Source organism: Syngnathus scovelli, chromosome 7, assembly GCF_024217435.2.
Source record: "Syngnathus scovelli strain Florida chromosome 7, RoL_Ssco_1.2, whole genome shotgun sequence".
NCBI classification, from domain to species: domain Eukaryota; kingdom Metazoa; phylum Chordata; class Actinopteri; order Syngnathiformes; family Syngnathidae; genus Syngnathus; species Syngnathus scovelli.
This window is the reverse complement of record NC_090853.1, coordinates 5447429-5466276: the sequence shown is the minus strand read 5'-3', so window position 1 is coordinate 5466276 and position 18848 is coordinate 5447429. Positions and strand designations below refer to the sequence as shown.

General features: G+C 39.0%; 1 protein-coding gene across 6 annotated transcripts in view; it reads right to left on the bottom strand.

Moving 5' to 3' along the window:
- The window catches only part of grik4 (glutamate receptor, ionotropic, kainate 4), a 170022-nt gene that overhangs the window by 103284 nt on the left and 47890 nt on the right, over positions 1-18848 (bottom strand). Inside the window, exon 3 of one of the 6 annotated variants that reach the window (XR_007482895.2) lies at positions 15856-15966. The exons of the other annotated variants lie outside the window; for them this stretch is intronic. The gene's annotated coding sequence lies outside the window, so the exon portion shown is untranslated. The remainder of the gene's footprint in view (positions 1-15855; positions 15967-18848) is intronic. 6 annotated transcript variants of the gene reach the window in all.

The following is an 18848-nucleotide window of genomic DNA, read 5'->3' as shown; positions in this document are numbered from 1 at the left end:
TGTCCTGTGTGACGAAGAAAATGTCACAAGCCGCGCTTCTGGGTGATGAAAAAATCAAGTTTAAGGATTTGTGTTATCTTTTAAGATTTGACAGTACATTACAGATTGAGTTCATCTCCAGTCATTTTGTGTGATAGCTAATGTTAAAATATACGATGTGCATCAATGACAGTGAGAAGTGATAAAACAACGGAAAGTTCCAGCATTACATTGCTGAGTAATTGCAAAAAAAAAAAAAAAAAAAAGCCCGAGGAGAACGTGATAGGACTGTCAACACATCCCAAAAATTCCTCAGACCTTTAGTTGGAAAATCTCTGCAAATAACAGCTGTAAAAAGGCTGCCCCGAAGATGTCAAGAAGGAAACCCTCAAATCAAGGGTCTCTTCCAAAGGTAATTGAGAACCGGAAATTCCTTGCAGCTTATTTCATTATGCTCACAAGAGGATTTACCTTGCTTCATTCTTCATGGAAGCTGAATGTGGAGGAGGCATGTTGGACGCAAGCGACATGCACTCACGCCAAGAGTGCATGTTTAGAACGGCAGCGACGTAAACGATGAGATTTCCTCGATTGAAATTTGCTGCAGATAATAGTCGTAAGCTAAGCTTTTTTCACCCACGGGAAAAGGAAATGAAAGAAACCTACACACCGCTTGTGTATAACCATGATGTCATCAATGGAAGTTAATATAAGATGCTTATGCGGGTTGAGTAATCATTGCGTTAAGACATTTATGTCGCGGGCCGCATCGTAGTCATAGTTTCCTTCGGACGGCCATTATGAATGTCAACAGTATAGGCTACGCAACAAACTGATGAATAGCAAATTTTAAAATCAGAGATTGGCAATATATCAATTTTGAAGGGAAGACAATTTGTAATTTTAGTATTGACACATGAAGTTGATGCACAATATGTCTTTGCGGGCCATAAAAAATGAAGTGGCGGGCCGAATCTAGCCCCCGGGCTTTTAGTTTGATACCCAAGGCAATAAGCTTTGAGTGCTACTTATTGCAATGCACAACATGCATGACTCAACTCCCGCCTTGTCAAAATCTGGGTGATTGCTAGTTCTCAACAATAATAAATCACCTAAAGTGGGAAAGGTAAGAGTAAACAAGGTGTATAAAGAGGGAGAATAAAGGGTCACTTAGGAAAAGCAAGCATCAATGGTACTTAAGCTTCCCGAGAATATAAAGTCTTACTTTCCGATGCAGACTGGATTGTTTTGAAAGCACCACCGCAATTGCAGAGATTTTCTTTGCTCTGCCTTGGTATGAACAGGTAGAGACAGGCAATCATAGAGCACCGGCTTGGATTTCATTTTCGGTTTGATCCTGACCAGAATACTGATTCGGCAGCAGATTGAGACACATTTTATCTTTGTTTCTGTTCCAAAAGCAAACTTGAGATAAAATCACTACAACTAGTTCTGCAGTGTCATTATTGTATTCTCAACAAAGTTGTAAAAACAATCCAAACGTTTCTAAGACACGTACAAACAGCTTCATTTGCACGAAACACACACACACACACACATTGAGTGTTTCCGTAAGAGGCCCCAGCAGACAAAATACAATGAGAGGTCAGACTTAGCAATCAAGTGGCGAGGTTGTCTGCACTGTCTCAACGTGGCGGAATGAAGAGGATCTGACTGACAGGACAGGAAAGTCTGACAGCTGCTTGACGTGCCCATCACAGCGACACTACACACAATTCAAATATCACAACTGTCAATCAAACATCAAACGCAGTGCGATTCACTTGCAAAATGGGTTACTACATCTGGCAGTCTGATCCACATACGAGAAAAAAAAAATCATATTTATTATTGTTCCACTGGGAGTCTCTGGAGTGGCATCAAGCATGTATTGTGTAATTTATGTTGAAGATTATGAATATGCAAGTAGTGTAAGGATTCACATTTGAGTTCGAGAGAATAAAATATTAGAATGTTTAAAATGTTGAGACAGGAGAGGAAACAATGAAGTCGGCTGAAGTGTTTGCGTATGGAAAACATCTGTCACTGTCCAATTCCCCAGAAGGACCCAATTCGGCGCCTACTGGATTGTGGCGGTATAAATGGTGAGGAAATTATGGACTGCAGAAATGAAGTCTGTTAAGTGGAGTGATGTTATTGTTGATTCATCCATTTATTCAATCATCTTGTTTTTGTTTTTCTATTGTCTAACCCAGAGCCAGTGGTTAAAGAAAGATTAAAAAAAATAACAATTGTAGACTGCCAGTTCCAAATTATAGTTATTGAAAACTGAAAAAAAACTAGAATGGAAAACATTTTTTCATTAACAAAAGAAAAATGCTTTTAACTAAAAAAAACAACAAAATTGCTCTTTGTCAAAAATCCCAAATAAAATACTGACCATGATAAATCTCAACATACGATAACATTTTGCTACTCGCACTGAAGACGAGCAGCGAGAGGTAGACAATTTCAGATTAAATCCGGCCATCAAAACCCTCCTCTTTTGCCCGCCTTTGTCAGCTCACACCACGCTCAGTCGGGCAGGACCAGATTCAGTAACAAATTGTTAATCGATAGCCATTGTAGCAGCACAGGCCCGCTCTGCCCTCCCGTCCATATATTTTATCCAGTCCCTTCTTTCAACACATTCCACAATGTCCAATCAGGCAGAGTCAGAATAAGTTGAGGTAATGGCACATCAGGAAAATTGCCTCAAGATCCAACCGAGTTGTTATGAGATTACCTTTTGGAAAACCCGTAGATAATTATTTATGTATGAAACTATATTTTCCCTTTAAAATGTGTCTCGAATATTGCACGTAATTTAAAACACCTCTCGCATGCTAGCAAGTGCGACATACCGTATTTTCCGCACTATAAGGCGCACCTAAAAACCTCAAATTTTCTCAAAACCGACAGTGCGCCTTATAATCAGGTCCGCCTTATATATCGACCAATATTAAGCCACTACAGCAGGCGTGTCCAAAGTCCGGCCCGCGGGCCAAATGTATATATCTTATATGTAGACAAAGTTTTAAAATGGGCCATTCATTGACGGTGCGCCTTATAATCCAGTGTGCCTTATAGTGCGGAAAATACGGTAATACGCGCGAGACATCCAAGGTCCTCGCGAGCAATTCCTCGAATGGCTTAGCTTTAAAACTATGTGAATTTTCCTTCATATTAATTATTTGAATTGATATTTCCCATTCTGTGACCATTAAAGACTTATTCCATTTGATTCCTTTCAAACGGGAACTTTTCCTGCCAAGCTAACAATTGTGACTGATTGGTGAAATGTTCCGAGCATAGAAGGGGGGCCGGAGGGACTGGCTGTGTAGCCTCACGAGTGGCCTGTGGAGAGGCTGAAATCAGTGTTATTTCATGAAGAAGAAGATGACAGCAGAAAGGACAAGAGGAAAAAGGCATGCTTGAATCAAAGAATGAATGGCTACCAAATAGTACACGCTCATCTGATCCGTCACCGCTCGAGTGTGTGCCTCGACTCCATGGCTACACTCGGTGTTGGTGACTGAGATAAGAGCGCAAAAGCACAAAACTGCTGCGTTTGACCTCAACTTGCACTGACAAAATGGTCAACGTGCTGATACTGTCACATTCAGTCTATAAAAATTCAGAACGCCAAGGGCAGGTATGGAAAATACCAAACAACAGACGAATCTGAAAATCAGCGTCTGCAGATTCCGGCAATGACGCTTCTCGCTTGGCAGAAAGCGCTGGAGGGAAACAAAGTTCATTTCAAAATCAATGTGCCACTAAATTGTAACAGCTTGTCACTCTGTTTTAACAGCTGCATTGGTTAAGGAGCTAGCACAGCAATTAATGTGGGCGTTAGCTTCGTTAGTTATTCTTTTTCTGCACACAAATGGAATGCAAGTGCTTCGGAGATTTCAATTGTTGCAAGTTGTATTTTACCACCATTAGTTAAAAAAAAGTTTCCCTTAATGCACACTTGGCTTTTTAACTGTAATGTCAATACTGCCAATACAAAACTATACATCAGCATTTCTCACAACAGGAATTATTTGACAATGGCTAATTTAAAATATTTTGTTTAAAAAATCAGCAAAACTAAATTTGTAGTTTTAAAAAACAAATTGTAAACATCTTTTATGGAATGCCAAATCACTGCGTTATATTTGACAAACGAGCTCTGGGACCGGCCTCGAGGCCCACAGTACTTTTCCCAGGCCCATCATACTGAAAATAAATTCAGTCGGCACCTGTTTTATCTTTTAACCCCTTAAACATGCTATTAGAACTTCCACCAATATTCAAGAGTTGACATTTTGAATTAGGACTGTTTTATGAAAGCTGTTTACTAATATTATTCCATCAAACACACGCCGGCTGATTCTGAAAATGCTGAATGTCAAGCAGTACGGGTCTTTAAGCAAAAAGCTCCCGGTAAAATAAATGTCAACGTGTTTTATTGACATGGCCTGTACTGTAAAGTAAATCGACTCGGTGCACTTCTGCCAGGTAAAATTTTATAATCACATATACAGTACTGAACCACGCTTTTCTGTTACTATTTATTGTCAATAAAAAAACTATTATTGGATTAATGCAGATGCAAATGTTAAGGAGGAAGCTAAATTCCAATTATATTGCAGTCAAGAGAGTCCTTTCAAAGCTACTGCAAACGTACAGTCAACAAAATGTACTCGGAAGAATGAAATAGTTGTTAACTGTGCCCAAAAAAAATCTACACAGTGCAGAACAGTTTGTTGTAATACTAAAGAACATCGTACACAGGTGGTCATCATCAACCGGGTTCTTATTTTATCTACTTTCAACTTCAAGTCCCGAGAAGACTCAGATCTCTTAGCACTCCTCTAATGAGGTCCAATCCTGACTATCATCTGATGCTACAATTACGGGGATATCTACAGGACGGCCACTCGGGTTGTTTACTTTGCTGTGTTAGTTGGGAACACCATGCTCTTAGGCCAGACACTTTTCTGTGACTAGCAGGTAAAAATTGCAACCATAAATCCCGTATTTTCCGGACTGTAAGGCACACCTAAAAACCTAAAATTTTCTCAAAAGCCGACAGTGCGCCTTATATATGGACCAAATTCCTAAATTTAAACTGGCCCGAAGCATTGTGTCATGAAATCAATCATAAGTGGCCCGCTGAGGACTATGAATCATGAATCAAAAAGACTATGGATCATTATTTTGTGATTATAAAGTAATTTGTTGCGTTTGAAGTTGAAATAAAAACGATACAATGGAGAATGATTTGATTTGGATTAAAAATCTGACAAGATGCATTAATGGTGCGCCTTATAGTCCGGTGCGCCTTATAGTCCGGAAAATACAGTACCCTGAGAGGAAACGGCAATCATTAGTGGAGTATGAAATACGTCAGACATGTTTACTGAAATTTGGAACTGGAATACAGCGTTTATTGGGACAAAAAGGGGGAAGAACGAATGACGACAGTTCCATAAAATCTGTCTGGTAACTCTTGCGTTATAAAGACACGAAGCATGATGGCCATTGCTGCTTATGGGGTCAAGAGTGAGTGCATTATAGATTAATTCAATAGGTTTAAACCATGAAACCGATGTGGGTCAAGTGTCTTATATAATTAACTAAAGGCTGCTCTTCTTGGCACGTGTAGCGCAACTAATTACTCTGCTGCTGCTGAGACTGTCATGATGCGAAATTAACACACTGGCAGAAAATTTCTGGTACAAGAACACACAGCGGTCACTGAAACAATTCCAAAATGACAGAAGTATTAATTAAAATGAAAATAAAAAAAATAAACAAATGGAAATGAAATATTGCTTTTGAATTGTGATCCACAAAAAACTAGTAGTAACCCTACGAAATAAGTTGACCTGTTAAACTATATTGTGCTATTAGCATCACATAATTGATAGCCCCGATATATCGTTCTCTGAGTGTAAGATGTGGCAGATGAAAGCCAGTAAAGCACAAAGATCAATATAAAAAAATATCTATTTTACAGTATATGTGCTAAATTGCAGATTGACTCACTAACAAATTGTGCGCGCTGTTGGCAAAAGGTGTAAAAGTGATGGAGATATTTCAAAAAGGTTTTTCGCCCTTCAGGTAGCTCTGATGATTTTCACCATAAAAAATTTAGGAAGAGAACCGCAATCATAAGATGAAGTTTAAAGTGATGGAAGAGGCAAACACACATATTGAGTTGCAGAAGAAAAGTCAACTTTAGAGAAACCGGCACAGCAACCGAACCGATTGTACGATACGTTCAGGCGAACATTAGTGACGCAACGTCCATTATCTGTCATCCCATTTTACGCGAGTCGTTTTACCTAAAAGCATCAAAATGAACCAGCTCAGTTTACCACCAATCACTCAGCCTAATGAAAGATGAAAACCAGACAGAGCAGTCAGGACCATGAGTCCGCTCACAGTTCTCGAAGGTTTCTACGTATGGTACCCAGCCATCATATTAAACAGCCATTCCGGTCATCAATCAAAGTGGCCGGGCTGGAAAACGATCACAGATTTAGTTTACCTCTGTGACTCCGCATAGTCGGAAAGAGAAATGGCTTGTACCTGCAGGGTGCAGGATAATGGAGGTTAGCGTTTGAGGCTGCAAATAAAGCACCATAGTATTGCTCCAAGACCGATACGACTTATTCCGGAATAGAAGGAATACATACATTTTTTCAGACTAAGAAATAATATCTGGATTTAAACCAGACATTTCTCTCCGTAGCTATTTTATCTCTATCCTGGAGGACCCAAAGACGATCCCAGAGAGGTAAAAATCCACAACGGATACCCAGGCCACCTTATCTGGCTCTTCTCAATGCTTTGTGTACCAAAGTACCAAAGTACACTGTCCGATCACATCGCCATCAGCTTATAAAGTCTCTCCTTCCCTTGGGTTTGACGCACTGGCAGCTTGTCTGCTGCAGTCAGTCAAATACCACGTGGCAGTGACCCTCTGGTCACTCGAATCCACATTTGAAGAATGGATGAAGAATACGAAAATATGTTCAGTGGAAATGTCAGTTTGAAAAGTCACATATAGAGGTGAAAAAAAAAAAAGATCCAATTACATTTTGGGATTGAAGAATCCATTAACGTGATAAAATATTGAACTCCTCAATGACATCAAACACTTAAATCTTGTTGAAAATATGCCCAGAAGACGAGCAGGGAAAAGCAACTCTTCATTTTCTTCCATTGTTAGTTCCGGTAATTGTAATCTGTCAAGTGTCGTTCACTTTTGTCCATATTATAAATACTGAGCACAAAGGTCAGGTTGGGTCAGGTCGGGTTGGGCAATCATACTTCCACTTCCGCCCACTCATCATTTAGACATAGGATAATTTCCTGGATAGCTTAATTTGGTTAAGTTCACGTTCATTGACACATTTTCATCGACTTGAACAGTCAAATAACTGCTGCCAATGTAATCTTCCATTTTCACACTTATAATCCTCGCACATACAGAAAAAGCAGAAAACAAAAAGTTAATGAATGCTTGGACTTTACTCCAGGGTGCATTCGGCTCCAGATAGGTTGCCAAGTTTATCCTGCGCAACAAGGAGAATCATTTGTCTTTGCTAATACAACACACCCATAAGCATTGGTATTCAGTCTGCAAATGGACCTTATTGGTTTTCTCATTAAAATAGTTGAAGTCTCACGAAAATGAACTTCCCATTTATTCTTAAATACAAAACCAGCAGTATACAAGTTGTAGCCTTCTATCTCCTAATTGAACCACCAAAAAGATTCATTTTCATGATTAATGAGCTATGTAAAGGTCTGCAGCAATAGATTCTCGAGGCATAATCTTGGCATGTATATGCAATGCATGCACTTGACTTCTCATCTAAGCCTCTGGTAATGCAACAACAATTTCTAATGATTCATTTCACGAGGCTGTGTGATCTATGGCGGCCATATTTTGTCACAGAAACAGGATTACTCTGCTTAATCACTGGTGAGCTTTTGTTTTAGTCAAGGTTGCTGGACAGCAGCCGGTGTTAGCGGGGGGATGCCTTTAAAGAAAAATGGAAGAGAAATGAAGGGAATTAAAGGGATGGGAGCAATTTTTGTATTTTTTGAGGAGAAAAAGCACACATTAGACACTGTTTGCCACAAAGGAGGGCATTCTGAAGGGCAGCAGATAATAACCAGACGCCACTGTCATATATCTTTTAAGACTGTTCTATGTATGGTGGGCTGACCTTGACATGCCATGAGCATTTTTTATGAGTGAAAAAAAATCAAATAAAATATGGAACATATAGTAAAACAGAATCCACCTGTAGTTCATGTTTTATATTATACTATATAGTGCGGAGACTGATTTTTGGCGCAGGGTAGATCGTACAGCTTGGTTGAAATGTGGCTTATTATAGTTCTGTATCACGGCACAGATGACACAGAAGGCGAGATGAGGTGACGGTAAAATGCAATGTGAAGGTAAATGTAGAGGGAGGGTACTGAAAAGACGACAGGAGGGATGAAGGGTGATTTCTCCGTAGCCGAGGGGGCGAACGTTTTTTCCCATTACACTCAGGGATGTGTGCATACATCAACTAATTTGCACACAGATAAAAAGATTGTGAGTGCGTGTGTATCTTGTCAGATGGAAAAAAAAAAAAAAACGTTGCCTGTGATCGTACATCTGAGGCAGTTCTTTCCCTAGACTACCTTTATCATGTGTTCATATGAAAGAGCCGATCTAATCGTGTCGTTTAGACAGACAACTCATTACAAGTGAATTTCTGAAGGTGTTTTGAAATAATGATCATTGACATGGCAGCAGGGAGACTGTGGCATCCCATTTCAGGTATGCATGGAAAGTAGTATGTTCAGAGGACACAGAATTGCCGTTCTCGATATACAATGATGCCTCCTACTCAAAACTAGTCTCTTTAAAATACTTTTTAAGTCAATATATTGTCTTTGAACATGTGGACTATGTCATAAAGTTTCATCAAATCAATCTGGGAAAGAGAAAAGTAGAGTAAGAGTACCATTGATGGTGAATCTAAAAAAATGTAACGATAACCATAGAAGAAGAAATGGTTGTGTATTGCGACTGCCACCATCAAATGTATCTTTCAACATTACTTACGCCAATATTTCCATTCATCTTTTTTCAAATGATATTTTTTGCAAAGATAATCATCTGTCATCGGAAGACATTAAATCGACTTTGCTTATTGAGTGATTGTGAGCCACGTAGAAAAAGCAATGTTAGCGCAAACCCTTTAGAAGGTCTTTTTCATTAGACATCTTATCACAAGCAGTAATAGGCATGATTTCATAAAAGTCTTGATGGGATAAGAAGGCCATCTAATAGTTAACTGTAAAACATATACCAGATGTCGATCAAATCCAAGACACTAAAAGGAAATGATAAGCAACGGTGAGCGTCTGTACCAAAGAGAGTAGGTGACGCTCAAAATTTGCATTAGCTTGATATTCATGAAGTGAGATTTAGATTTTAATAAAGAATTCCGGTACTCATTCATGAGAGGACAACCAGACCATAATGGAGAAAGAAAAACACTCTTATAACTCGAATCCTCGACAACTGAGGTTCTCACTGAATGTTTTTTTTTTTTTTAAAACATGCAGATGAAAAGCATGCAAAATCTTTCATTAAAATGTTAATGCATCATATTCTTTCAGACTCCTGAGAATTACAGTAAATTGAGTCCAGTCCAAAGTTATAAAAGTAATGTTTTTTTTCAATGACGTCTTCGCATATTTTAAAGCCGCCAAATGCGACTGAAGCGGACCGTTGAGGAAAAACAATACAGTTGGTGACTCAATTGAGTTCCACACATCTAGCGTCATGCTCTAACTGCACAACTGCGACCCTTTATCTGGTTTTGAGGTTCCACACAATATATTCCAGTATTTTCTGAACCATAAAAACATGGTGTGATTTTCAAGGAAGAAGCCAATTGCCTAAAAACAACAGTAAAGTAAACTGTAGACATTTTGAGAGGCTCTCACAAGCCCTGTTCACTGGCTACAGAGACTCCACACACTTCGCTTTCTAGTCACATGAAAACATAATGCAAATATAGAAAATAAAATGTGCGTTTTGCCAAGCTAAAAGCATTTTCATCGTTTCATCCATGACACCAGCGATTCGAAGTTTGAACGCCAGCAAAAGCAGACGGTTGGCCGCTCATAAAATCTAGCTGCCAAACGGTGCATATTTGTCATTAGCTCGTTGATCCTTCTGATCTGATTGACAACAATTGCAGATTTGGGAACGTCCGTATCCTATCACGTTTAATCACCTAAATCCAAATGCTATTTTTACTACATTACATTCCGTATTGACTCCATGTGATTACCATTGTGGAAGCTAATGTGTATGCAAGGGTTGGCGTCCATGCTAAAGGCCAGGGTAACTGGGATTAGCTTTAATTTCCATTCATCAAAGAATAACCACCCTTTAAATTAAGTCAGGGTGGTGATAATGCCAGGCAGGATCAAGCAAGGTAATCCTGTAAGACAGGAGAGACATGTTATACCGCTTCCAATTAGCAGTCCTTTAGTTTTTTTGGGTACAAAATAGTAAGTTTTCAAGTTACTTCCCAGACTAAAAAGAAAACTTTCTTTAAGTATAGTAGTACCTTGAATAATGAGGCTCCCAATTTACTAGCCATTCTCATGTATAAGTATACTTGAAATAGGGAAATGAATTGAAAAGAAAATCGGACAGTCCTTTAGTTGTTAGGATAAAAAATCCAGATCAGCAGTACAAGGAAAATCTCATCTGTTCTTTTAAGACGGGGTAACAATAGTGTATATAATATCTGCTCGTACTACCAAGCAGCCAATGTAGAGATATGCAGATCACAAACACATTTCCTTAAATAGATTACAACATCCTGCAGCTCACCTCTGCCCAGCAGACTCGTATTCAATTTGAAACTTTTTTTTTTTTTACAAGAGGAATAAAATGCTCCATCAAACATTACCTCGGCGTATCACTCGCCATGTGGTGTTTAATTCCCACTCTGTCAGATTATAAACAGAAATGTATTGGGTTTGTTGTATGTAATTAAATGTCAATGACAAAATGTTTTTTCCCAGATGAAAATGTTATGACATTATTTTTGATTACACGTGCATTCAAATAATTACAGTTAGGGAAAGGAAGCGACCGGAATCCAAAGTTGTTGCTAGGCAACTGCTCTTGTCAACGCTTAAATTTGCATATACTGTGAATAGGCGCAGGTGTGTAATAAAATGAGGTCATATGGAAATAAAATTAAAATGGATTTAAATGTAGTAAATGTGTAAACATAGATCTAGTAATTACTTGAAGAGGCTACAAAATTGACTGGGAAAAAAAAAATCAACTTTTGTATGTACATAACATAAGGACAGACCTTATGATCTGTGGTACCATGAATTAAAAGCTCAAGTTTATTATTATTATTATTATTATTATATCTTGATGTAATTGACACGCGTGGAAACAGGAGAGCTTAATATAACAATTGGACTAAATTTAGTCCACTGTTCATCAGTATGTATAATTCGGTATATACATTCAACATTTTGCCATCTTTGTAATTTATGCAATTACGCCCACATTTAATAAACATTTAATACTGTATGTTGTGACACATGAACACAAGCTTGTCAAAGATACACACAAACCCGAGGATAATAAATCGAGAGATGGAGCAAGAAAAATATTCAATTTGACATTTTTGGCAGCGTCTGTTAGTTTAATAATGCAATGGGTTGGAAGGAGATGTCAAGGCAGGAAGAGTCATTTAAGCAGTCAGTCTTAATTCTCATATTTCTTATGGTCAAACACAAACGCAATCATGAATGTTTTCATTCAGTTGAGAAGAATATATCAAATCCCAAAATCAGTTCTAATTGAATTTATGTTTTTCTATGGCTTTAGTCAACCATGCAAGATTTAAAACACAATTGCCATGTGAGCGTAATAAGACACAGAATATAGGTGCTTGTTCTCGTCTATTTACAGATCAATGCATTGCGTTTACTGAGCAGCAACAATACAAACAATGACAAAGCTCTTGGGAAAAATAAATAAATAATACATACTTCTCCATAAATGTCTACAATGCAACAAATCACCATTTACACACCCCACGTCTGAAAATGACAAAGTACAAAACACGTCAGCTAACCTGAGTGGCTGTCAATTACTTTGATTTGTGTGCAAGGATTAAAGTGGCGGTTGTCATTAAAGATATGTCAAGCTGTGACATAATACAATGTCTGGCCCAAGGGCCTGATTAACGAGACCCCCACTCAACAGTCATGCTTGCAAGTGCTGTGCAATTGTCACTTTGAAAATGACAAATGGAAATGTGAGTTGACTGATGAGGTTTGATGAAAAATTAAGGGGATTGCTCAAGTTGGCAGCAAGCATTACTGTCTGCACCAAAATACACGCCAACGCATGTCACGCTAAATTACAAATGTCAACCAACACTCAATGAAAACAAGAATGACCAAAGGCAGAGGAATTCATTCTTGACGCTAAATGTACTTAGGCTACGAAAATGATTGGATTCTTCTCTGCTCTTCTGCTTATTGTGAAGTCATAATACAATGTCAGCGTGCTAGTTAGCCATGTTATCTAGCTAGGTACTAGCATGGTTATTTAAGCTACTGTAGACACGCTAAATAGATGGTTGTAATCCTTCATTTCAAGACAATTACATACCGTATTTTCCGCACTATAAGGCGCACCTGCAAACCTCCAATTTTCTCAAAAGCCGACAGTGCGCCTTATAATCCGGTGCGCCTTATATATGGACCAATATGGATTTGTGGATGAGGACTAATTTATTAAAGTAAGCTTTACATTTTTATTTTGTGTGTTGTGTGATATTAACGTTTGAGCAACGTTGCATTATTGATATATTACTGTTTTCACTATTTCGAGTGTTACTATATTGTGATTGTATTAACGTTTGAGCAACGTTGAGTTATTTATTCTATGCACCTTATAATCCAGTGCGCTTTATATATGAACAAAGTTTTAAAATGGGCCATTCATTGAAGGTGCGCCTTATAATCCGGCGGAAACTCCAGTAAATTCAATTAAATGTATTTATTAGAAAAGACAAGTTAATGAACGCCATTAACATACAAGATGCAGAGATACAAACAAGCCAGATTGTAGCTATAGGCTAATTTCCATCTGTTGTTCCTCGTCAGATACTCCCGAGTTCCAAATATAAAACAACACGGTAAAACAAAATTCATGGCAAAAATATATTGAATTTATGAAAGCGACAACAATAAAACAGGGCTGCCAGATGGCTATGCCTGTACTCCGAGTATGCATTTCCGTCCTGGTCTCAAATTTGTACCCAGGGTGACTGCCAACCCCCACTTTATGCCCCTGATAGACATCCCATTGATCCATGTATTTTCACTACCAATTATCCTGCTCAGGGTCATGGATAGCTGGACTCCATCCCAGTAGCATTAGGGTGAAAACCAGAGTACACCTTGAACTGATGACCTGTCAATTACAGGACTGACACAGAGACAACCATCACGTTCACACCTACGGGCAAATTAGAGTCTATGTCCAAGCGAGAATAAATGTTTTGGGCATATGGGAGGAAGCTCTTGTAAGACATGAAACAGAAGGGAAGAAAATTGGGCAAGAAGGTAGGACTATCCTTTCCCACCAATTTGACTTTTTATAGATTCAAGAGCAGAGGAGAGATTTAGTCCCTGATGTCAGCGTCTGTGCTAACTGTTCATCCAGAGACGAGGCTTTCCTCCAAGAGATAATTAGATGCACAATGTATGCCCTACGTATGATTTCAGCATTTCAGTTCATACAAATTCCTTTCTATTAATTCCTTGCTGTCAATCTGACTGGCAAGTACCGTATTTTCCAGACTATAAGGCGCACCGGACTATAAGGCGCACCTTCAATGAATGGCCCATTTTAAAACTTTGTCCATATATAAGGCGCATCCGACTATAAGGCGCACCATTAATGCAATCACAATATAATAACTTGAAATAGTGAAAACAATAACAATATATAAATAATGTTAATATCACACAACACATTTGGCCCGCGGGCTGGAATTTGTTCCATATATAAGGCGCACTGGACTATAAGGCGCACTGTCGGCTTTTGAGAAAATTTTAGGTTTTTGGGTGGGCCTTATAGTCCGGAAAATACGGTAACCGCTATCAGGCTAACATCTAACAATTAACAACCGCAACTAGGACTACGTACTTCCTGTTGATGTCTATGAATCATGGGGAATGAAGTCCTACTAGCTAATTAGATCCAAGCTTTAAGCTTTAAATTGTTCCAACGGAAGACAATGATGGAATAAACTCTTTAAATTGCAGTCCTACACAAAAATTATACATCTTTAGCGACCCTTTAATTAAAACCGCGCCTATTAATACGGTGTGCTTAATTGTCCGTAAAATATGATAACCATCATTAAAGACAAATTGAGACGAACCGAAATACGTGCACAATGACAGTCTGGCTTTTTATAGAACCACTATTTTCAAATCAAAGAAAGCTCTATTCCCCTTTTAAACAAATGCGTACTTGTTGTAAAAGCTGCTTTTCTATTTTGTCTTTTTTGTGCATAGAGTTTGGCTGCAGGCTGGTCTTTTCTAACTGTTAAATGCCGTGCCAGTAGCGGCTGCCTTTTTATGGTGAAGACTGTGGAGCTCGGGGAGAACAGGAGCAATATAGAAACAATCAATGGGAAGCCAAAGGAGCGAGAGCATTTAGCTGCTTTTTGTGTTTGTGCACATTATTGTACATGTGCGCTACTCGCCTAAGCCCACCGGTGGCCTCATGCCCTGGCTTTGATGTGTCCCTTCCGTGGAGATTTCAGGCAAACGGGCCGTAGCGTGGAAGCGAATGCGAGGCTGGTTAAGCCGAGCTGAGCCCAGTTGAGCTGTGTGGGAGCCACCTACACACTGCACTTTCCTTTGCTTCTTCCAGTTTCAGCACCTCACTTCGGCTTCTGACTCCGCCCCTCCCAGCGGTTGTGTCACTCTTTGCTTTGCTACGCAGTCCAAAAGCAAGAGAATTTATTTTTGGTCGTATTTCCTAGGATTGAGATCCTAGGCCTATCTCAAAGGTCCCTGATTTATATCCATTTCAACCAACCTCTGATCTAATTCAGGGTCTGTGTTAGATGAATGTCTCTTTTGCTGCAAACAGCCAATAATTGCAAAATAATCCTTTCCAACATCCAAGGCCAAACACCGTTTGGAATCTCTTCAGCGGTTACAAACTGGATAACCTTCAGACTGTTTTGTTATGGCCAGCTGCAAATTCCCAATATATGACTATTAAAATTCCTCCATTGATTATAAAAGTTTGTTTCAAACAGTACAAGGCCAGATTTATTGATCGCGTGACCCAAAAATTTGTCATAACCTTGCTTGAGATTTCCGAGGCATTTTAGAGTTGCTGGATATAGTTTTTGGTGACACACCAAGAACCTTATTTATGACATCTCACCGACAGCAAAGTCGGTTTTAGTAATTTAGCTCGAAAAATCAAAGAGGACGGTTAAACCTAGTGAGGTACTACTGTGATTGAAAAGGAGAGGGAGAAGGTGAACGCTTGCTGTGCTCCACATTTTAATTGAGAACAAGTTAAGCTGCTGATTTAATCTGCCGGCTGTCTGTGCCGAGCAGTACCTACGTGTAAAAAGCCTGTTTCTCCACCTTTACTATTATTCTGTTTCTTGAAAGATAGCTTTTACAACCGAGGTTTCATGTCTCCGTGTGAGTATCCTGGTGTGTCTTGTGTGCACATATAATTTCCCGGTTTCTCTGCAGGTCTGAACTTACTTTGACTACCAGAGTCTTTTTCCACCAGAGGTACCGTAGCGTAGCATCGCAGTGGAGGAGGCGTCGGGGGAAATCACAGCGACCGCAGCCCCTTTGTTAGACATTGCTGTGCTGCGAGAAAAAAAAAACTGAGTAGCTTCAGATAAGGCTATTGTATTTTTGTTTGACGAACAAAGTCACTTCTTTCGGAGTATGTGCAATAGCTACTCTTCCGCTCGCTCTGGGACTATGGATGTGGTGGCACAAAGACGACGAGGAGCGAACGAGTTGGCACAGAATGCAATGGAACCTTTAAAGTCAAACACGGTCGGTTCTGTGCAGCGAGATGGGGAACAACAATCCCGACTCAGATGAAATATTAGCAGTCTAAACTGTCCCCATCATGAAACCTGTGTTCTGGCAGGTCACAAATTTAAGCACTGATATTAAACAAACACAAAGAACCACTAATATTCACTGACCAATGAGGAGTGCTAAAAATGTTTTGCTAATTTACAAAATTAACGATTCTGCTGCACCATCAGTTTATGTGGCCTTGAGTGATTTATTGCGCTGTCATCATCAATACCTACTTTTGTCAATTAGAATCCAATTCATCATGATGAGTGGAGCAAGCTCTTTGAAAGCAAAAAAAAACTCTTGGCAATGTTTTGAGCACAGCGCTAGTCACAATTATCAGCAATTTTGACACAATTGTGAGCTCTGCCAAGCTCTGCCGGTGAGCCTTGCTAATGAGATGTCATTATGCGAGCCAAATGGCCAGTCAAAAACCACGGACGCTCGCTCGCTGGAATTAAAACAAACATTGGAGGGTGATCGAAGATGTGCAGCGGCGGGATTAAGACTGACATACATTTATGTAATATATTTGCGTAATTGTCAAGGTTGGAAAGGAAAAGGCAACCAATTTACTCCGGCTGAGTCAGAATAAAAAGCAACAGAATGCTTCCTAATTTACTCCTCCGTGAATGTCTTGTCATCTCCTTTTAAAATAAACGTCACTGTGATTGGCTTCCGAATATTTTGAACCAGAAGGATTGCCATCTAAGTGAAAAGCTATTTTGAAATTGGAGAACAACTCAGAAGCCTCATGAAGCAGATTCGGCTTGATGCATTCCAGTTTCTTAAGTCGGTTTGCTCCCTCGAGGCCGCACTTTTAACTGGGTGCAGGACAGAGCCACCCGTGTCAAACACCGTGTGCGCATCATAGACTACACTGATTATAGCAGACAGTCTTTCTGGATTTCCCAGGAGACCGTGCAGCATAAAGAGGTGAACGCGGCATGCCCCCCCTGTGATACCGCCGCCATCTGCTAGGCCACCATTGATTTCTACAGTGTGTGGTTGAAAACATGTGGACATTCCAAAGACCTGCATTCCATTCTTGACTCTGTGAATGTCTTGTTTCCTTCTAATGAGAATAACATACTTGATAATATATCTTCAAAGCTAATATCCATTAATTGGTATTGTAACACCACCAGATGCTAATCGTTGGCTCATCTCGTGTGTTAGCATTAAGTAGTAGACTGTACCGTGTTTTCCGGACTATAAGGCGTACCTAAAAACCTAAAATTTTCTCAAAAGCCAACAGTGCACCTTATAGTCCAGTGCGTCTTATATATGAACCAAATTCCTCAGTTTAAACTGGCCCGAAGCATTGTGTCATGAAATTAATCATAAGTGGCCCACTGAAGACTATGGATCATGAATCAAAAAGACTATGGATCATTATTTTGTGATTATAAAGTAATTTGTTGCATCTGAAGTTGAAATATTGATTTGATTTGGATTAAAAATCTGACATGATGCATTAATGGTGCGCCTTATAGTCCGGTGCGCCTTATATAAGGACAAAGTTTTAAAATGGGCCATTCATTGAAGGTGCGCCTTATAGTCCGGAAAATAGGGTAATTGTGTTTCATTCAAATTTAATTAAGAGTGTAAACAGCTTGACTTTTGGAAGAACTGTTCATTATAGCTGCAAGATTACTACATTTTGTGAAGTCAAATATGTTGAGTTTGACAATCACAAACATTTACTCGCAACTCACAGCAAAAATTAGCTTGACTTGGCTCTTATTTTGAAAATCCTGTCACTCGTATCTGTAGCACCACTGTTTATTGAAGCACCATTAATGAGAGGATTTTGTTTTTAGAAAATGTGAGCGTTGATTTTAGTTGTGTCATCTTGAAATCACTGGTGTATTTCTTCCAAGCTAGAATCTCAAGGGTGAATGACTGATGGCTGATCTGAGGAAGATCTGCTGATCTGCTGTGTGAGAAGAAAAAAAAATCCCAATGCATCTAACTGAAGTTGTGCTTCAAAAAGCCATGTTTCCACATTACGTGGGAGGTTTATTTTATTTTTTTTGCACATGTCCTGGCTGGTTTTCTAGAGTGTCTCATCTGAAGTAACAAAATCTGGTCGAGCGAGAAAAAGAGTGCTTGATGTAGCTGCCTACCATTGCTTGCTTTACATTATTCATGAAAACAAAAAGAAACCTTCAAGTTGACAAAGTGGGATACCGTGGCTCTATATTCGCACAATTTGACCATTCGGAGTGGCTGGAATATTAGGATTTAAAGTGCTGAAAAATAAACATTCCAATAAAAAGGATTAGAAAATTTGCATCCTAAAAGTCATGTTTTGTGAACATCAAATTTGTGGGTTCTCTTAGCCAATTTGTACAAACTAAATCTATGTCAAGTTAAATATATTTATATAGCCTTTAATCACAAAAGTCTCAAAAGATTTCAATACAATTACATAAACATAAACAGCATCTGACTGAGAAAAATGTTATTTATAGTATTTATTAACAATGGATTTAAGGACTCGGCATGCTTGAGTGTCTATTTTGGAACGACAAATGTGAAAAAGATTTATTTTTTGACTTTTTAAGAGTGCAAATCTTGACATGCATGCATTATTTCCTGGCAAAGGGAGGTTAATGGTAACCAAAGACCACTCGAAATCTACATTGTCATGT